The following is a 5,965-nucleotide window of genomic DNA, read 5'->3' on the forward strand; positions in this document are numbered from 1 at the left end:
AAAAAAAAAAAAATGTTTATTAAAATTTAATTATAACAATTAATATTGAATTTTTTAAAATAATTTTTTTTCCTTAAGAAATTAATTATTTTATACTGTATATACGCAAAAAATCCTGCCGCCCATCCATCTATTTAGGCTGTGTTGCAAAATTTACTGCCAGTATTGAAAATATATAGTTCACGTGCACTATAAATTTTCAGTACTGGTAGTAAATTTGGAAACAGTCTTTTCGGTTTTCTCGCCTTTTACTTCGCGCGTGTAGTTAGATTAGGTTAGATAAGTGTTGTTGAACTATAATTATTTAATATTTAATGTTGTTAGGATTAATAAAATTGTTGTAATATAAGGATCATCAAAATCACAAAGGATCACAATGAATCATCAGCTTTCAACATCAGGTAAAAAAAGGAAGATAACATACAAGAAAGGGATTTTTCAAAAGGCTTGGCTAAGGTTAGATATTTTTAAAGATTGGTTGATGTCATATGAGGATGATACAAAAGCTATCTGCTCGGTTTGTAAGAAAGTTTTATCATGCGGCAAAACAGATTTAATTAGACATCAAAAAACTCAAATGCATGCTAATAATATAGCTAAGAATCGTAATGTAAATCCATTTGCTTCATTAACTGCATCTAATGACACATTTGAAGATCATGCTAAAAGCGTTAAAATCACTGAAATAAAATTAGCTGTTTTTTATGCGATACATAATATTGTTTTAGAAATAATTGATGACATGGTCCCTATGCTCAAAGACACTTTTATTGACTCACAGATAGCAAAAGACTTGACATTGTTACAGAAAAAGTGTTCGCAAATAATTAATAATATATTAGGAAAACGTGAAACTGAAAGAATAATAAATAATTTATTAAATACAAAATTTTCCATTTTATTGGACGTAAGCACAAATATCGCAAATAATAAGATGCTTTGCGTTTTAGTTAAATATTTTTCAGTGCAATACAATAAAGTTGTTATAGAATTATTAGAATTAATTTCTTTAGACGCTACAGAAAAACTATACTCTGCATTTTAAACATTGTTTAAAAAGTAAACAAATATCGATTTCAAATATTGCTGAGGAATGGCTTCTGATAATGCCTCAGTTATATGGTAGCAAATTATAATTCTTTCATGACTAGATTAAAAAAAAAGGTATCGGTCCTCATTGTCTTAAGATGTATTTGCCATTCCTCAGCTCTTATTGCAAGTAAAGCTTGTGCAAAATTACCGGATGTGAAAATATTTTACATACAGTTGCTACATATTTTTCTGGCAGTGCTAAAAGATCAGCTATTCTGTCTAATTTTCAAGAATTTTTTGGAGTAGAGTCACGTAAAATTTTAAAACTATCAGTTACAAGATGGCTCGTCTTATAGAAGTGTGTTGAAAGATTTCTCGAAAATTGGGAAGTTTTGAAACATGGCTTCAACCTGGAAATCTTAGAAAATAAAAATAATTCAGCAGTTTCCATTTTTAATATTTTAAATGATAAAGTCATTAAAGCGTATACGTTATTTTTAAAATATTCTTTAATCGTTTTTAACAAATTTAACAGCTTTCTATTAATCGAGGAAAATTTTAATTCACGAAATTTCTGAAAATAGTGTGCGGTTAATAAAGCAGATTGGAAAAAATTTTTTATTACCTGCCGCTTTACAAAATATTTTCAATGATCTTTTAAACCCAAAAAATTTTTTACCAATAAGTTCTATTTTTGTAGGCCCAGAATGCGAATTGTATCTTGAAACTGAATGTCCCGAATTTATTATAGAAGTAAAATCGAAATGTTTAAATTTTTATACAATCGCGTTAGAAGAAATGTTACAACGATTACCATATAATGACGAAATTTTTCGCGTACTTAATTTCTTAGATCCTAAAATAGCTTTACACGATGAAAATAGATTGATTTTTCCCGATTAAAAAAATATAGCAAAATGTTTGGGCATATTTGACATTACGACCTTAGCTTATGAATGGAGAAGTTTACCAACAGAATTTAATGACGCGGAAAAAACATTTTTGGCTAATTTAGAAATTGATGAAATGTGGAAGAATATTTTAGAGAAAAAAGATTTTAATGATGAACCATCTTTTCCAAATTTAAAAGAATTAGTGTATGCCGCTTTATCACTTCCACATTCTAATTCCGAAGCAGAAAGAATATTTTCTATTGTCAGTGACGTCAAGAATAAAAAGAGAAATCGTATTAGTATCACTTGTTTAGATTCAATTTGTATTATAAATTACGATCAAATTTTCCATAATTTAAATTATCACAATTTCCAAATTGATTCTAGACACTTGGAACTGCACAATATCTTTATTGTCAAAATAACGCATATTGCAAACATAATAAATAAGATAGCTTATTTTTTCTATTAATTTTTATTGTAATTTTTACTTAAATTCATAGTACATTATACTACAATTGTCACAGAATTAAAATGTTTTTAGGATTTTGTGTTTTTGCCATTGCTTTCCACGTGTTGGAGCATCAGTATTCTCTCTTTTTATTCAATACTTTACTTTTTTATTTGTTATTATAACACTAAAATTATATTGCTGTGTCAGACTAATATTTTATTTTGAATTAATTGTAATTAGTAATATTTTTCTTAATCTTATATGCATATATACTTTTATTTATATTTATACTTTCAATTACATTAATTTCTTGTTAATAGTAATTTTTTGACTTAGTGTGATAGCATATATTCTAAAATGCAATATCTAAAATTTTTAAAATTATTAAAATATTTAAAATGTGATAATACAATTATGTGCAATAAGAAATTTTATTTTTACGTTATTTATTTATTTTATTTTAATTTTAAATATTATGATACATGCACAAACACATGCGCGCACGCGTGTACATATATTAATCACATTTTTCTTTTTAAAAGGCTTATAGGAACATCAGATATTTTTATTTTTGTTAAAAGCGCGTTTTTTAAATTATAATATTATATAAATTAAAATATAACCATTTATATTTATACATGTTATAGATATGTTTTATTTGATGTTATTAACACGTTATTATATATTCTATTTTTATTGTATTATATTATTGCATTATTTATTATATTAATTCAATATTGTAATTATGTTTTTTATTGCGTAATAATTTTTTGTAAGAAACTGGTAAGGTTTTCTGCAGTTTCCCTTATCCTTTGCAACAAATGTTGGTATTTATATTGATAAATTGGTTGCAGACGTAATAAAAAACAAAATTTATTATTATTCATGAACACATTATATATCTTTAATAAAAACCTTCCTTTTCTCCGTACAACTTTCTTAACATCGTTATTAAGGGATCTTATAATACCATAAAATGTGTATGTCAGTTAAGGCTGTTCAGCTTTACGAATGCGCACAAAGTTTCCTAGAGCAGACGAATTCTTGTCATCTCTCATCACTGATTGCAATGTGACCATGGGCGCATACAGCAACAATAAGTCCGTGCATACGATACATGAATTTTCACCGAGCGTGTCACTAGGATATAAGATGTCAGAAAGACCGACACAGATCATTTACCTTCTGATCATCGGAGCGTTATAGATCTGACGCGTTGTAAATCAAGACGGACGATTACTCGATTTTCGTGGAGAAGAAATCATCGTTAGATTACATGTATGGAGACGACAGCGATAAAATGATATGACAACGATAACATAAGATGCTTGTTCTGAACGAGCAGGCGAAACAGACTAGAGATAATTTTTGCTAGAGGGACAACGATCAAAAATATTCGATCGTTCAGTAGAAGGAAGCTTACTATGTCAAATTACTATGTTAAATTTTTACAATCATTTTGTACAATTTTTTTTATTGTGCGAAATATCTGATGGTTGATATCTATAATATTGGAGGTGAACCGATTTTTGACGATCGTATCATCAAGTTTAAGTTTTACACGTACAATCCGTACATCAATACCACGTTTGGACATAGCGACGAAATAAGGATACCCATACAGCAGGATTTATTCACGCTATTATATGAAAGTGTTCTCTACGTCGAAGGTAGATTGACGTCAAAAGAAAAAGATTAACAAAAACAAATAACAATTGGAAGTAATTGTGTGGTGTTCATGTTTGACGAAATTCGATATGAACTCAATGGACAGAGATTAATCATAATAAAAATGTGAATAATGAAATAACCAGTACTCTAAAGAACTATGCATTGTTTTCAAATGCCAATACAATAATTCTGCATAATGCTGGACTTATTCCGGCTGAGCATAATGCGAAAAGTTTAATAACACCTGATGGATATTTTAACTTTTGCCGCTCAGCATGTTATTGGGCTTTTGCGAGGATTACAAATGTGTGGTAATTAATGCTCGTCACGAATTAATTTTGATACGAGCGCACAACGACAACAATTGCATTGTGGAAAATCCAGCGATTTAACCGAAGCTTGAATTATTCAAAATACAATGACGAATCCCTAACGTTATATTGAACGAAGTCAATAAACTATCCATGCTGCGTATTTTTCTTGGAAAGCGATATCTAAGTATGGATTTCCGTTCGTAGGATTTGTATGAGTATCCCTTATTGCAAAACACGACAAAGCATTCATGAGCTATCAAGACTGCGACTCAGCTGGAGAAACCTATGTTCTCTTTGTTCTGTAATCTGCTAAAAAGATATCATGAAAGCAACTAAAACTTACTTTGATCATTGTAAATTAACTAATGTGAAACTTTATCTAAACTCTGAATTTTAACCGTACGATCTGAATTTAGATTTTGACAAATACAAAATCGCTGTCTTATATGATATGTATGTACGTTTCCGCTGTCTTATATGATATACGTAGGCTGCTGGAAAAGTTTCTGCAAACAATATGAAAAAAAACATGTAAAATTCGGTAAATGGCTTTATTGTTTTTCGAAGTATTCACCTTTAAGATCGATACATTTTTGCATACGCTCGAACCAATTTTCGAAGCATTTTTTCCACTCTAAGGCTGTAACCTCAGAAATCAGTGTACGAAATGTTTCAACAGCTGCTTCAGGCGACTCAAATCGCTCACCACGCATCTTATTTTTAATGTTTGGGAACAAAAAGAAGTCATTAGATACTTGATAAATCAGGTGAATACGGACAATGAGTCATCAATTCGACATTATTACTGGATAAAAAATGAACGTTTGACGTGCTGTGTGACAGCTGGCGTTGTCATGATGAAGGATGATGCGACGATTTCGGTTTGTTCTACGCAATTCATTTATGACTTCTGGCAAACAAATTGTTGTATACCAATCAGTATTTACCTTCGATCCTCTAAAGCCACGGTTGTCACATGTCCGGTATAACCGAAGAAACAAGCAATCATTTGCTTGGCAGCACTGCGTGAACGAACAACTTTTGTTGGTTTCGGTTCATTTTGAAATACCCAAACAGTGGATTGTTGTTTACTTTCAGGCTCATACCAATAGATCTATGTTTCGTCCCCAGTAACGATGTTGTAGACCAAATTTGACCGATCTCGGTTGAATTTCTTAAGCATTTCTTTGCTCCATTTAACACTGTTTTTGAGCTTCGGTCAAATTGTGTGGGATCCAACGACTGCAAAGTTTCCGTACGCTCAAGTGATCATGCAAAATCGTATGTATTGCTTTCATGTCAATGCCTAAGGATGCCTGAATCTCGCGGTATGTTATATGCCGGTCTCGCTCAATCATTTCACGCGTAGCATCAACATTAGTACTAACAACAGACGTGGATGGACGACCTTCACGGAATTCAATGAGAATCAATCATTCCAGAGACATTTCTACCTCGACCAAAATCTTGTTTAACATGAACTGTGATATCTTCGTTATATGTTAACCAAAATGAATGAAACTTTGACAGATAGATAGGGAAATGTTAAACCTTTCAAATGCATGTTTGAACGCACAGATGTTGCCACTGGTTGCTGAGAT

Source organism: Trachymyrmex septentrionalis, unplaced genomic scaffold, assembly GCF_001594115.1.
Source record: "Trachymyrmex septentrionalis isolate Tsep2-gDNA-1 unplaced genomic scaffold, Tsep1.0 scaffold135, whole genome shotgun sequence".
Taxonomy (NCBI): domain Eukaryota; kingdom Metazoa; phylum Arthropoda; class Insecta; order Hymenoptera; family Formicidae; genus Trachymyrmex; species Trachymyrmex septentrionalis.